At 41.8% G+C, this 16,530-nt stretch overlaps 1 long non-coding RNA gene across 1 annotated transcript in view; it reads left to right on the top strand.

The window, feature by feature from the left end:
• The first annotated feature begins 5 nt into the window (after positions 1-5).
• LOC147358358 (uncharacterized) overlaps positions 6-16,530 on the top strand; it is a 50,176-nt gene continuing 33,651 nt past the window's right edge. The window contains exon 1 of the long non-coding RNA XR_015141619.1: positions 6-120. This is a non-coding gene — a long non-coding RNA (uncharacterized LOC147358358). The remainder of the gene's footprint in view (positions 121-16,530) is intronic.

Here is a 16,530-nt window from a genome sequence, read left to right as displayed (position 1 = left end):
AGGCTAGAGAGGCTCAGCGCTACCATAAAGAGAGGCCCTAAAGAAGTCTAGAGGGGAACAGAGCTTGGCGGCCTCCGGGGCGGAAAGGGCGGGGCGGCATGAATTGGCGAATGATTCAAGGTGAGGCAATAGTTGCTTCAGATGCTGACGGAATTTTTTTTTTTTTTTCCTTTGACATTAGGGAATTGTGCCTAGGGTCAACTTTACCAAGATGCAAGTTCCGCTAACTTGAGTTGTGTTCGCGAGTTTCTACGTCTGTGCGTGACGCAGAATCTTTGCACCTCAAGCCTCCTAATCCCTGAAGAAGTGAATGAATTCAAAACACCTTAAGAAGGCCCTCTGTATGAGGTCTCCCATTTTATGATTTACTTAATTCAAGCGAAATATATTCCAAAATGCATCCCCTTTGTTATAAACTATAAGAATGTGTATGCTCACTGGCTCAGTCGTGTCCGACTCTTTGTGACTCGGTGAACTGTAACCTGCTGGCCGCTCTGTCCATGGGATTCTTCAGGCGAGGATACTGGAGTGGGTTCCCATTTCTCCTCCAGGGGCTTTTCCTGAACGAAGGATCGAACCCTTATTCCTTCTGTCTCTTTACCACTAGCGCCACCTGGGAATCCCATTATAAACTATGAGAATAGCTGTTTATTACTTCGAGTGAAATAGGAGGCCTCCCAGGCGGCGCTAATGGTAAAGAACCCGCCTACTAATGCAGGAGACATAAAAGACGTGGGTTCGATCCCTGAGTTAGGAAGATCGCCTGGAAAAGGCATGGCAACCCGCTCGAGTGTTCTTGCCTGGAGAATCCCATGGACAGAGGAGTCTGGTGGGGTACGGTCCGTTGGGTCGGAAAGGGTTGGACAGGACTGAAGGGACGAAGCATGCACGCTTCGTGTAGGAACCAGGAAGACACTTGCAAATTTTCTGAGGAGAACAAAAAGTGTTGTCTTTCTTGTATCCTTATTGTCTGTACCAATTAGGAGCTCATTAATTTTTAAAGCCTGGCTTGGAGAATTTTGAGCATTACTTTGCTAGCGTGTGAGATGAGTGCAATTATGAGGTAGTTTGAACATTTCTTTGGCATTGCCTTCCTTTGGGATTGGAATAAAAACTGACCTTTTCCAGTCCTGTGGCCACTGCTGAGTTTTCCAAATTTGCTGGCATATTGAGTGCAGCACTTTCACAGCATCATCTTTCAGGATTTGAAATAGCTCAACTGAAATTCCATCACCTCCACTAGCTTTGTTCGTAGTGATGCTTTCTAAGGCTCACTTGACTTCACATTCCAGGATGTCTGGCTCTAGGTGAGTGATCACAGCATTGTGGTTATCTGGGTCATGATGATCTTTTTTGTAAAGTTCTTCTGTGTATTCTTGCCATCTCTTCTTCATATCTTCTGCTTCTGTTAGGTCCATACCATTTCTGTTCTTTATTGAGCCCATCTTTGCATGAAATGTTCCCTTGGTATTTCTAATTTTCTTGAAGAGATCTCTAGTCTTTCCCATTCTATTGTTTTCCTCTATTTCTTGGCATTGATCACTGAAGACTGATGCTGAAACTGAAACTCCAATACTTTGGCCACCTGATGGGAAGAACTGACTCACTGGAAGAGACAATGATGCTGGAAAAGATTGAAGGCGGGAGGAGAAGGAGACGACAGAGAATGAGATGGTTGGATGGCATCACCAACTCGATGGACATGAGTTTGAGTAAGCTCTGAGTGTTGGTGATGGACAGGGAAGCCTGGCGTGCTGCAGCCCATGTGGTTTCAGAGAGTTGAGCTACTGAACTGAAGTGAATTTTTAAAGCAGATTTATTCACCTGGAATTTTTGAGGGCCCTCCATCTCTTAGCTAAGGGGCTAAGCCTTCAAATATTTTCAGGTAGGGGTAGGAGGACCCCTGTCCCACCCTGCCCTGCCCCACTAACCAGCCTATAAGGCAAACGTGGAGAAAAAGAGAGAAAGCAAGGCAGTCAGGCAGAGAAAGATTTATTATAGGAAGAAAGAAGAAAGAGACTGGCCTTAGAGAAAAACCAGTGCCCTCTTTTTAAAGCCAATGCTTCTTATACCCTATTGATGGGAAATTGTGCCCCAGAGGGAGGGGGCCTCAGTTTATCTTTAGCCAGCAGCTGGGGTCTTGTGGTCATGTAGTTGAAGGAGTCTCACTGTTGGGGTCGTCAGGTAGTCTTGAGAAACTGGTACCAGCAGGGAAAAACAGGATATTGCCATACGGGAGAAACAGAATGCCCACCAGGGCAATGTGGCCACTATGACTTTATTCCTTGTTTGTCAGGTCACCACAATGGGCCATATTTTAACTATTCGCTATGAGCCCCTTGTGAACCCTAACACAGCTGAGTGAAAAACTGGGTCAGGGAAATAAGAGCCACCAAAGCCAAAATGTTCTTGATTGTTGTTCTAGTTGCTAAGTCTTGTCCCACTCTTTGGTGACCCCATGGACTCTAGCCCACCAGGCTCCTCTGTCCATGGGATTATCCCAGCAAGAATACTGGAGTGGGTTGCCATTTCCTTCTCCAGGAGATTTTCTGGATCCAGGGATGAAACCCTTAGCTCCTGCCACATGTCCTGTATTACAGGCAGATTTTTTTTTTTTTTTTTTTTTTACTACTCAGCCACCAAGGAACACCTACTGTCGGTTGTTTTCTGCAGTGAATCTATTGTTCTTCCTAACACCTCCTTAGTTTTCTGAATTTGAGCTTCAAGCCAACTTTTTCACTCTCCTCTTTCATTTTCATCAAGAGGCTTTTTAGTTCCTCTTCACTTTCTGCCATAAGGGTGGTGTCATCTACATATCTGAGGTTATTGATATTTCTCCTGGCAATCTTGATTCCAGCTTGTGCTTCTTCCAGCCCAGCGTTTCTCATGATGTACTCTGCATATAAGTTAAATAAGCAGGTGACAATACACAGCCTTGACGTACTCCTTTTCCTATTTGGAACCAGTCTGTTGTTCCATGTCCAGTTCTAACTGTTGCTTCCTGACCTGCATACAGATTTCTCAAGAGGCAGGTCAGGTGGTCTGGTATTCCCATCTCTTTCAGACTTTTCCACAGTTTATTGTGATCCACACAGTCAAAGGCTTTGGCATAGTCAATAAAGCAGAAGTCGATGTTTTTCTGGAACTGTCTTGCTTTTTCGATGATCCAGCGGATGCTGGCAATTTGATCTCTGGTTCCTCTGCCTTTTCTAAAACCAGCTTGAACATCTGGAAGTTCATAGTTCATGTATTGATGAAGCCTGGGTGTTCATTGGAGGCACTGATGCTGAATCTGAAACTCCAATACTTTGGCCACCTCATGTGAAGAGTTGACTCATTTGAAAAGACCCTGATGCTGGGAGGGATTGGGGGCAGGAGGAGAAGGGGACGACAGAGGATGAGATGGCTAGATGGCATCACCGACTCAGTGGACATGAGTTTGAGTAAGCTCCGGGAGTTGGTGATGGACAGGGAGGCCTAGCGTGCTACAATTCATGGGGCTGCAAAGAGTTGGACATGACTGAGCAACTGAACTGAACTGAACTGAACACCTCCTTACTGCTTTGAAGCTAAGCAGGATTTTGCCACTCCCTGATTTACACCAATCTTGGAAACTAAGAATGGGAGAAAGGCAAGAACAATGGGTAACCTCCTCAACTGTGTCTGTAGGTCAGTAGTTCTTTTAGTAGTTACTTTGCTAAGTAACTTAGCACTTTGCTAAGTTATAATGAGAAAAAAAGGATGAAATTTTATTCCTGTTCTCAAAGAGCTCATACACTAATGAGACAGAAGGATAAATAGCTAAAACCACAACTGTAGAAACAAAAGGATATCAAGAGGATAAAATGAGAGGTTCTAAAGCAAGAGTATTCTGGAAGGAGATTAAAGCCTGAATTAAATATCCAGCAAAAAGCAAGGGGAAAGATTTGGGATAAATTGACATGCTTAGACTATGGTGCAGGCAAGTGGAAGGGCGGCGTCAGCTGAGTTATGAGTTATACAGTGTTCATGTGTTTGCCACATCAGCCTTTGCCACTGATGATATGATTATGAGGGCTGGGGTTAAGGTCACAGCAGGGAGGCCCACAGGTGTAAAGTCCTTTGGGGTAATGGCACACACCTGCTCTGTTTGTTGTTTAGTTGCTTATCATGTCTGACTCTTTGCAACCCTATGGACTGTAGCATGCCAGGTTCCTCTCTCTGTCCATGGGATTTCCCAGGCAAAAATACTGCTGTGGGTTGTTATTTCTTTCTGCAGGGGGCTTCTTGACCCAGGGATCAAACCCGCGTCTGCTACATTGGCAGGCAGATCTTTACTACTGAGCGACCAGGGAAGCCCAGTAGCAGTGGATACTGTGACTAAACATGACATAAGATCATGAAGGTAAAATTCATAGCAGTGTGCACCATGGTAAAAAACTGCCACTCTAATGACACTTTCATTAATGGAAATAGAACCTAAGTTGGTTCATTTTGCTAATTACTATCAATTCTGAAAAGAACTAGCGGGAAGAAACTAAGCTGCTAGATTATCTGTGCATATGGTTTGCCATGTGCTTTGCATTCTCTAGGCTTCAGGTTCATAGTGGATCACATCCAGGTAACTCTGGGGTTAACCCACTTCCACCATGTGTGCTCTGTTGGATAGATAAAGGGAAACATGCTTGGTCACAACCAGAGCTTACTAATTAGCCTGAGGAGCAGACATGTGTTTTATTTGCATTTCTTGGATAGCACATGTATGAGACCATACTAAGTATTGCCTGTGGATGACTGATTTAGGGGTGACATAGCTGTCATCCTAGAGATGGCATAATTATTCATATCTTTGTTTTTCCATTCCTATTTGACTGTAAATGATGCTCTGTTCCATATTTTTTATTTATTTTAACTTTGGTATGCCTTATAGTTTACTAACTTCCTATGTATATTTAACACAATTCTGTCTATGTTTCACAAAGTACATGCTTACTCATATTCTATATATAAAACATTCTAGGAGTTTTGCTTTTATCTTTTAAAATGCTAGTGTACTTAACACTTCTGACTAACACTTTTTCTAACTTTCATCCATCTTTCAGACAACTGCAAGGAATTCAGTATAGCTGGGGGTAGGAAGCTGGCGAGGTAAGTAGAGGAAAGATAATACCATTTTAAAGCTACATTAGAGATAACTAGTGGCACCCCACTCCAGTACTTCTGCCTGGAAAATCCCATGGACAGAGGAGCCTGGTGGCTGCAGTCCATGGGGTCACTAAGAGTCAGACACGACTGAGCGACTTCACTTTCACTCTTTACTTTCATGCATTGGAGAAGGAAATGGCAACCCACTCCAGTGTTCTTGCCTGGAGAATCCCAGGGACAGGGGAGCCTGGTGGGCTGCTGTCTCTGGGGTCACACAGAATCGGACACGACTGGAGGGACTTAGCAGCAGCAGCAGCAGCAGAGATAACTAGATTTTATACTGGAGAAAACTAAAACTGTAAGGACTGTGAAGAATAGGGAAGAGGTATTGTCCTGGGTGGGGCTTCCTTGGTGACTCAGACAGTAAGGAATCTGCCTCCAGTGGAGACCTGGGTTCAGTCCCTGGGTTGGGAAGATTCCCTATAGAAGGAAATTGCTATCCACTCCAGTTTTCTTGCCTAAAGAATTCCATGGACAGAGGAGGGCTACAGTCCATGGGGTCACAAAGAATCAGGCACAACTGAATAACTAATACGTTCACTTCTTCACTTCACCATCCTGGGTGGGAGGTTCAGGTGGGATCTCTTGCCCTAATACAGGTGATTAATAGTAAGGACATCGTTTAACTAAGGCAATGGCTCTGTGGAGTGAGAGGTGATTCCTTTGCCTTCAAGACATTTAGTAATGTCTGGAGACATTTTTGGTTATTCCAACTAGAGGGTGCTATTGATAATCTAGTGGGATGAGGACATGGAAACTGATAAACACCCTACAGTGCACAAGAAAACCCATCACAGCAAAGAACCTGGCTCAAAATTGCAGTGTTGCCAAGATTGAGAAACCTTGAACTAAGGGAATTAAAAAAGTGTAGAAAGGATAGAAGTTAAGCAAGCAGATTTGGTTGGGTTTTGTAACAGATATGTATGTATATGTGAGGAGGAAGGTAGTATGCAAAAAGAACCGCACATTAGGGAAAACATGAAGCATTAATATGAAATGAGTCCCAAATTTGGGGTGAGATGACCTAGCACCCCAAAAGAGATTATGGAATATGAACAAGGATGGATTCTTAGTCATTATTTTCCTCCTCCTCCTCTTTTCCTTTTGTAAGCTTTCATATTGAATTTTGACATGTCAGACAGGAATACACAAGTCATAGCTTGATGAATTTTTATATCTGAATAACCACTACCCAGGTCAAGAAATTCCACTATCTCAGAAGATTTTTTTATGCCCCCACCCCTAGTTGTCGTCATATGTTGCCAAAGGAAATGAGCATTCCAAAACTTTTACCACAGACTAGTTTTACCTGTTTTTGGAATTGTACTGAATGTATGCTTTTGTGTCTGTCTTCCATGATACAACATTATATCCATCTCTATTGTTGTAGCAGTAGTTGTTTGTCATTGTTGAATCATATTTCTGTTACATGAAGGTGAGAAACTTTTATTTTATCCATTTCATGGTGGATGTGCATTGGATTGATCTTATCTGTGGCTTTTACAAATGATGCTGCCGTGCACTTTCTGTCTTTTGGTATGCATATATTCTGCACTTTGCATGAACATGTGTAGTGGACATATAGTGAAAAGTGGAATTGTTGGATCATAGGCAGTGTGTATGTTCAGTCTGAGTGGATACTGCCCAAGAGTTTTAAAAGGTTGTTGCTGAACCACACAAAGACTCTGGGATTCTTGGCCTCCAGAGGAGAAGAATTCAATCTGGGGCCAGAGACGAGGCTTGATAACTCAGAGCTTTTGTGTAATAAAGTTTTATTAAAGTATAAAGGAGATAGAGAAAGCTTCTGATATAGGCATCAGAAGGGGGCAGAAAGAGTACCCCCTTGCTAGTGTTAGCAATGGAGTTATATACTCTCCAATGAATCCAAAGAATGTCTGGAGGTTGTAAAGACCTCACCAGACCTTCTCCCATAATTTACATTTTAAGATAACAGGATTAGCCAGAAAATTTAATCCAGAGACTGTCCTCAGGCAAGATACATTCTTGTTATACAATCCATGTAAAGGCCAGACCTACTCCCATAGTTTACATTTTAAGATAACAGGATTAGCCAGAAGGTTTAATCCAGAGGCTGTTCTCAGGCAGGATACACTATTGTTAAATGATCCTAAGGAATGTAGAGGGAAAAAAGTTTGTCCTTTCTTCCTCCTTGAGAATTCCAGACCCCTCTCGCCTTGGGGACCCCTAGATTTCTTATCAACCTGCCTAGGAAATGACTCTCTCAGTTTCCAAAGTGGTTGCATCAATTTATACCCCTTCCAGCTCCATATTACACTCATAAACATGTTCCTATCACTTGGGATTATCAGTTGTTATTGTGGTTTTTCATTTTAGTTATTCTGGAAGCTGCATAAGTACTTTTTTTTTAATACTAAGTTGGGGCTTCCCTGATGGCTCAGTGGGTAAAGAATCCACCTGAAATGCAGAGGATGTGGGTTCAATCCCTGGATCAGGAGATCCCCTGAAGGAGGAAATGGCAATCCATTCCAGTATTCTTGCCTGGAAAATCCCATGGACAGAAGAACATGGCAGGCTATAGTCCATGGGGTCGAAAAGAGTCAGACACGACTGAGCACAAGCACTGGTGTTGGGGTGTGGGACACTAAGTTGTTTCAGTGTACTAGTTGGGTACGTCAAGACAACTCTCGATGGACCCTAGAATTAGATGCCTGGTTTAAATCCTAGATCAGCCACTTATTAGTGGGATAACCTATGGAAGTCACTATAGTAACTTAAGCTTCAACTTCTCATCTGTAAAATAGGGATAATATTATCTGCCTTATATGGTTGTGGGAAATAAATAAATAAATATATATATATAACTTCCCTCATGGCTCAGACAGTAAAGTGTCTGCCTACAATGTGGGACACCTGGGTTCAATCCCTGGGTGGGGAAGATCTCCTGGAGAAGGGAATGGCAACCCAATCCAGTATTCTTGTTGGTCAGGAGGGGCGGCCATGAGGAGATACCCCTCGTCCAAGATAAGGAGCAGCGGCTGCTCTTTGCTGGAGCAGCCATGAAGAGATACCCCACGTCCAAGGTAAGAGAAACCCAAGTAAGACGGTAGGTGTTGCGAGAGAGCATCAGAGGGCAGACACACTGAAACCATAATCACAGAAAACTAGTCAATCTAATCACATGGGCCACAGCCTTGTCTAACTCATTGAAACTAAGCCATGCCGTGTGGGGCCACCCAAGACGGGCAGGTCATGGTGGAGAAGTTTGACAGAATGTGGTCCACTGGAGAAAGGAATGGCAAACCACTTCAGTATTCTTGCCTTGAGAACCCCATGAACAGTATGAAAAGGCAAAATGATAGGATACTGAAAGGGGAACTCCCTGGGTCAGTAGGTGCCCAATATGCTACTGGAGATCAGTGGAGAAATAACTCCATAAAGAATGAAGGGATGGAGCCAAAGTAAAAACAATACCCAGTTGTGGATGTGACTGGTGATAGAAGCAAGGTCCAATGCTATAAAGAGCAATATTGCATAGGAACCTGGAATGTCAGATCCATGAATCAAGGCAAATTGGAAGTGGTCAAACAAGATGGCAAGAGTGAACGTCAACATTCTAGGAATCAGGGAACTAAAATGGACTGGAATGGGTGAATTTAACTCAGATGACCATTATATCTACTACTGTGGGCAGGAATCCCTTAGAAGAAATGGAGTAGCCGTCATGGTCAACAAAAGAGTCCAAAATGCAGTACTTGAATGCAATCTCAAAAATGACTCAATGATCTCTGTTCGTTTCCAAGGCAAACCATTCAATATCATGGTAATCCAAGCCTATGCCCCAACCTGTAATGCTGAAGAAGCTGAAGTTGAACAGTTCTGTGAAGACCTACAAGACCTTTTAGAACTAACACCCAAAAAAGATGTCCTTTTCATTATAGGGGACTGGAATGCAAAAGTAGGAAGTCAAGAAACACCTGGAGTAACAGGCAAATTTGGCCTTGGAGTATGGAATAAAGCAGGGCAAAGGCTAATAGACTTTTGCCAAGAGAACGCACTGGTCATAGCAAACACCCTCTTCCAACAACACAAGAGAAGACTCTGCACATGGACATCACCACCGGACGTCAACACCGAAATCAGATTGATTATATTCTTTGCAGCCAAAGGTGGAGAAGCTCTATACAGTCAGCAGAAACAAGACCAGGAGCTGACTGTGGCTCAGATCATGAACTCCTTATTGCCAAATTCATACTTAAATTGAAGAAAATGGGGAAAACCACTAGACCATTCAGGTATGACCTAAATCAAATTCCTTATGATTATACAGTGGAAGTGAGAAATAGATTTAAGGGACTAGATCTGATAGATAGAGTGCCTGATGAACTATGGGCGGAGGTTCATGACACTGTACAGGAGACAGGGACCAAGACCATCCCCATGGAAAAGAAATGCAAAAAAGCAAAATGACTGTCTGAGGAGGGCTTCAAATAGCTGTGAAAAGAAGAGAAACGAAAAGCAAAGGAGAAAAGGAAAGATATAAGCATCTGAATGCAGAGTTCCAAAGAATAGCAAGGAGAGATAAGAAAGCCTTCCTCAGCGATTAATGCTGGCTTAAAGCTCAAGATTCAGAAAACTAAGATTATGGCATTCGGTCCCATCACTTCAATGCAAATCGATGAGGAAACAGTGGAAACAGTGTCAGACTTTATTTTTTTGGGCTCCAAAATCACTGCAGATTGTGATTGCAGCCAGGAAACTTAAAGACTCTTACTCCTTGGAAGGAAAGTTATGACCAACGTACATAGCATATTGAAAAGCAGAGATATTACTTTGCCAACAAAGGTCTGTCTAGTCAAGGCTATGGTTTTTCCAATAGTCATGTATGGATGTGAGAGTTGGACTGTGAAGAAAGCTGAGTGCCGAAGAATTGATGCTTTTGAACTGTGGTGTTGGAGAAGACTCTTGAGAGTCCCTTGGACTGCAAGGAGATCCAACCCGTCCATTCTGAAGGAGATCAGTCCTGGGTGTTCTTTGGAAAGAATGATGCTGAAGCTGAAACTCCAGTACTTTGGCCACCTCATGCGAAGAGTTGACTCATTGGAAAAGACTCTGATGCTGGGAGGGATTGGGTGCAGGAGTAGAAGGGGATGACAGAGGATGAGATGGCTGGATGGCATCACTGACTCGATGGACGTGAGTTTGAGTGAACTCCAGGAGTTGTTGATGAACAGGGAGGCCTGGTGTGCTGCAATTCATGGGGTCGCAAAGAGTTGGACATGACTTAGCGACTGAACTGAAGCCATAAAGATATGGCTTAACCATAAAGATACGGTTAAGCATCTTGACCTTTAAACTGATTGATTAAAAGTGACTCTTTTTTTAAGGACAGGAGCCAACCAAAAACGTACAGATGAATACTGGTAAAGATATAGAACTGCTGCAATCCCTGCCTTTTTGAGGACTCTTTACCCCCTCTCAGTGTCTGTGCTGAGAGCTTTGTTCAGTTCAGTTCTGTCGCTCAGTCGTGTCCTACTCTTTGCGACCCTATGAATCGCAGCACACCAGGCCTCCCTGTCCATCACCAACTCCCTGAGTTCACCCAAACTTGTGTCCTTTGAGAGCTTTGTACTTAATTTCTATTTAATAAATACTATTCCATTGTTTCCATGAGTGTTTGCTTGTTCATCATGCGAAAGCTGGGCTGGATGAAGCACAAGCCAGAATCAAGATTCCCGGGAGAAATATCAATAAGTTCAGATATGCAGATGACACCACCCTTATGGCAGAAAGTGAAGAGGAACTGAAGAGCCTCTTGATGAAAGTGAAGAAGAGAGTGAAAAAGATGGCTTAACACAACATTCAAAAAACAAAGATCATGGCATTCAGTCCCATTACTTCATGGCAAGTAAATGGGAAAACAATGGAAACAGTGAGAAACTTTATTTTTTGGGGGCTCCAAAATCACTGCAGATGGTAACTGCAGCCATGAAATTAAAAGATGCTTGCTACTTGGAAGAAAAGCTATGACCAACCTAGAGAGCATATTAAAAAGCAGAGACATTACTTTGCTGACAAATGTCTGTCAAGCTATGGTTTTGCAATAGTCACATATGGATATAAGAGTTTGACCATAAAGGAAGCTGAGCACCGAAGAATTGTTGCTTTTGAACTGTGGTGTTGGGGAAGACTCTTGAGAGTCCCTTGGACTGCAGGGAGATCCAACCAGTCCATCCTAAAGGAAATCAGTCTTGAATATTCATTGAAAGGACCAATGCTGAAGCTGAAAACTCCAATACTTTGACTACCTGATGCAAAGAGCTGACTCATTTGAAAAGATCCTTATGCAGGGAAAGATGAAGGCAGAAGGAGAAGGGGACAACAGAGGATGAGTTGGTTGGATGGCATCACTGACTCAATGGACATGAGTTTGAGTAAACTCCGGGAGTTAGTGATGGACAGGGAGACCTGGCATGCTGCAGTCCATGGGATTGCGAAGAGTTGGACACAACTGAGCAACTGAACTGGATAATTATGTTTGCTACTATTTCTGAACTGCCAATTATGCTGTATATGGAAGCACTGGAGTGATCAGTCCACACATGTCTCTCATTCATGACATGCTATGTTTTAGTCTTAAAAGATGGAATGTTAAACTGAGAAATAGAGGTGTTATTTGATATTATGTCTCCGGACTTCCCTCTCACCACTTTGTACTCTTCTTCCTTGAAACAATATTTGAGTTAACTGATATAAAGAAATGTGACTTAGGGAATTCAACTAATGACTGGACAGTAGAACAGATTGAAAGTGCATTTTTAGCTGCTTCTGATTTTTCTCATTTCAAGCAAAGATTTCAGACTGTTGTGGGGGTGGCGTGGGGAAGGAAATACAGATCTGTTCACAGCTGCTACTCAAAATTCTAGCCATATAACCAGGAGAGAATTTGCCTCAAATTAAAACCCTAGGGCTTTTCATTGCCATCATAATCATTAATATATCAATTTAGATTCATTTGGATATCCACAGTGTGTTTGGCACTACATCAAGAAAAGAAGCTGATGGTGACAGGAAAGGTTTCAACCATTTTGCTTATGTCTGAGAATGACTCAAATGGTGTAAAGAAAAAGCAGAAATCATTAAAATTTTGTAATTCAACAGCACTTAAAATCATAAGATATTAGAACAAGAAAAATCCAACAGAACTCAGAACAAACAAAGATCCAACCGTTCTGTAGCACAGCTTCTTCATTTAGAAGTTGATGAAACTGAGTTCCAGAAATGGTGATGTTAAAAAACCAATGTAAAAGTGACAATTAGTTAAGGTTACACAGCCAGCAGAAATAGGGAAAGCCAAGAAGCATACTTAGGTCTTATAACTCCAAATGCAGTGTTCTCCCCATTCTGTCAGGTTGCGTCTTGATCTATTAGTGAGGATCATATTCTAAGAAAACCAGAAAATAAAATATTACATATACCTCTCTTCTTTTGAAGTACTCTCTTGAAAAATTAGGAGTCAAGCCATTAGCATCTCTCTTCTATATTAGCATTATTTTTGTTTTAAATTTAATTTTTCATTGAAGTGCAGTTGATTTACAATGTTAGTTTCAGGTGTACAGCAAAGTAATTCAGTTATATACAGATACATATCTATTCTTTTTCAGATAATTAGCCATTATTAATGATAGGGAGAGAAGATACTGATGGCATGGGGGGGATGCTTTGGCTTGAGAGGGGCTTATTTAGATGAACAATAGGAACAATTCTGAATGTTTTGTGGATTCCATGAGAGAGCCCTCCTTCGGGCTTTTGGGCAGATCTTTGAAGGGCAGTACTACCTGGGAGCCAGCAGAGGGAGAGCAGAACATTGTTTTGACATTTTCATCAAGTTTCTTCTCACTGTTTTACCTTTTGTTCTTTTTTGCACATATTTGATAAATTCCTTCACAGTGGTGAGCAAAATACTACTCTTCCCTGTACTTTTAGGAAGAGCAGAGAATGCCTTTGTTAGCAAACTGGAGTTTTTATTTAATTTATTGGCTATCATGTGAGCTGGGTTTGGAAAGTTCTTAAGCATATCGAGAGGATATTTTTTTGGTGTATGTGTCGGCTTTCCTTCAGAATAGTGGGTTAATTAAGTGACTTTAAATGTATATAACCAAATGAATTATATAGATTCTCTGACTTCTAATAATTACTTCAGAAAAATAACAATTAATAAGGTTTGGAATTATGTCACTGGAGTTTGCTATACAGAGGATACATGTGTACTGATTTCAAAGAAAGTTTGAAATTATGACTTTTTGTTGCTAGAGTTTTAGAAATAGAATTCATATGTCAGTTCAAGTAATCAACTACTCATTTTTCCAGAAACATTTCATAAATTTACACATTCATTATTGCTTTTTTTTGGTATCCTCAGAGTTTGAGGAATCAAACTGAATATGAAACACACTTGTCTTTAAGGAGTTCATGAGAGACTGACACAGAAATAGATCATTGAAATGGCAATATTAGACAATTAGACATATGTCTAATGTATATGTAGGGCAGTAAGGGTGCATAGAATACAGACATTCAACCCGATAAGGGGGATCTGGAGTGCTTCCTGGAGGAGGACCACCTAAGCTGTCAAAATGGATGAGTAGGAATGTACTTTATTCAATGTATTCCTTAGTCTGCCCTGTTCTTTTTCCTGTTTTTCTAGGTGCTTTCCTCCCACATCCACGTGCTTATGGCAAGAACAGCCTCTCAACTCACTGTTACGCTGTGTCCCAAGGCCACAAGTTTTTGTCCATGAGGCCACAGTTGAAATGTGCTGGGCTAATCAGTGTCCCTCCCTAGGAGTTTTCAACATAGGTCTGAGTGAAGCTTGAGAACTGTCAGCTGCTCTGTTTTCTGCCTTTTGGTGGAGGAAAAACAATGACAATCTGAGTTAAAATGCTGACAATGCACAGGGAGACGCAGAAGAAGCTGTGAAGAGAATGCATGTTCTCAGCATTCATCCTCTGGTTCTGTTGTTACTTACAGTAGCTATGTCGTCACTTCCCTGTCCTTCTGTTTCATGAGACATCCCAGTCTCCTTATGATACAGTTCTCTTTTTTCTCAAGCTAGTTTGAGTTGGTTTACTTTCCTTTGCAGCCATAAGAATCCCAGCTTGTATAAAGAGTTACCAGTGCAGAGAGATGGTGAAGGATGGTTCAGGGGCTTTGGGAATAAAGGTATAAAAACATAAAAAAGAATGGCATGTATACAGAAATAGAAATAGTTCAGTATTAGTGAAACATAGCTTGGCACTTTGTCTCTCATTTTAAGAGATAAAGTGGGTTATCTGTCATTTTATGGGGTCTAATTTTACTCTGAAGGCAGTAAAAAACCATAGCATGATTTACACAATGGGTGACGTAGTCAGATTTGTGGTCTAGGCAGATCACTTCAGCTTCTCTAGTGGCTCAGCAGTAAAGAATCCACCTGCCAATGCAGGAAACATGGGTTCAATCCCTGGGTCAGGAAGACCCTTTCGAGAAAGAAATGGCACCCCGCCCCCACCACATTCTTTGCTTGGGAAATCCCATGGACAGAGGAACCTGGAGGGCTACAGACCATAGGATCACAAAGAGTTGGACATGACTTAGGGACTAAACAACAGGTCACTCTGGCAGGAGTTTCTTCAACAGTTCTCTCCTGTTGCCTGTTTCCTCACCCAGGACCCTAGTGGGTGGGGATGAGACCCAGCAAATATACTCTCACTAACCAGAGCAAACCCTAGGGTCATGACTTTTTATGACTTCATGTAATAGTTATTTAACAGTTTGTTCTTCCATCCATTCTGAAAGTACCACTAGAGCAGGGGCAATGTTTACTTTGTTTATTATGAATTCCCAAGGCCCAGCTTAGTATCTGGAACATGTGACTATTCAATAAAAATTTGCTAGTGAGTGGGTAAATAAATACTGATGAGGTAGAGGAGATAACACCAAGATATATTTTGGAAGTTGGCAGTCAAGGCTTGATGAGTTTGACGAGGATTTGTTATGTATGAAGCAGGAGACTGAGTATTTTGTACACATTAACTCCTTTTATCTTCCCAACAATCTTCTGTATGATGTGTAGCATACCTTTTCCAGCTTTTCAAGTGGGAGAAGAATAAGCTGAAAGAGACTGAGTACTAGGTTGAATTTATGAAATTCCATCTAATAACATCCAACTATAGTTAATAAATCTGGAGCAGGGGCCTGTCCAGTGCTAATCTCTGGGTCACCATACTATACTACTGCAAAGAGATGTGAAGAGTAAGGAAAAGGGGAAGTCAAGAATGACTCTCAGCTTTCTATCATAGGTAAATGATGGTGTCTCCAACCAAAGAAGAGAACACAGGAGATGTTCCACCAATGGAGATGATGAATTCGATTTGGGACATGTACAGCAGGGTCCCCAACCTCTGGGATCTAATACCTGATGATCTGAGGTACAGCTGATATGAGAATAATATAAATAAAGTGCACAATAAGTGTAAGGCACTTGAATCATGCTGAAACCATCTCCCCCACCCCAGTTTGTGGAAAAATTGTCTTCTATGAAACCAGTTTCTGGTTCCAAAAAGGTTCAGGACTGCAAATATAGAGGATAAGGCCTGTGGGATGACCATAAGACAATGTATACAAGTTAATATTTATGGGCTTGAAAACACCTTTGCTAGAGAATTGGATTCATTGGTTGTTGTGCTTAGTCACTCTGTCGTGTCACACTCTTTGTGACCACATGGACTGTAGCCCACCAGGCTCCTCTGTCCATGGGGATTCTCCAGGCAAGAATACTGGAATGGGTTGCCATGCCCTCCTTCAGGGGATCTTTCCAACCCAGGGATCGAACCCAGGTCTCCTGCATTGCAGATACTTTACTGTCTGAGTCACCACTATTAAGTTGTCAATAAAATTAAGATATTACGTGAGGAAAGTATGTTGTGTAAAGAGAACGCCTCAGGAAATATTATGTATTACAGAAGTAATTGACAGAGAATACAGTGCCATGGGAGCAAAGGAAATAGAGAATTTGGGAAGGAAGAAATAGGGAGGAGGGAATGATCCATGGTGCTATATGCAGTGGAGAGGACTTATCAGTGGACATATATTGAAAACTGTTCATTAGGTTTGTCAACCAGAAGTTTATTGACAACCTAAGTAAGGACAATATCAATAAAGTAGTTGGACGGAAGCCAGACTACTCGTGGTAGAAAAATGATTGGAAAGTAGAGCCAAGAAGAATAAATAATCTTTCAAGTGTTTTCAATGAGAAGAAGAAAGAGGCAAAACATTAGTTAAATAAGGAGTCTGGGAGAAAAGACACTATTTTTATATATTTTAATT

The sequence above is a fragment of the Bos grunniens genome, chromosome 15, assembly GCF_055505025.1.
Source record: "Bos grunniens cultivar Pamir isolate PY7600 chromosome 15, Bosgru_T2T1.0, whole genome shotgun sequence".
Taxonomy (NCBI): Eukaryota; Metazoa; Chordata; class Mammalia; order Artiodactyla; family Bovidae; genus Bos; species Bos grunniens.
Note: the sequence above shows the minus strand (reverse complement) of the source record. Positions and strands in the feature narration are given on the sequence as shown.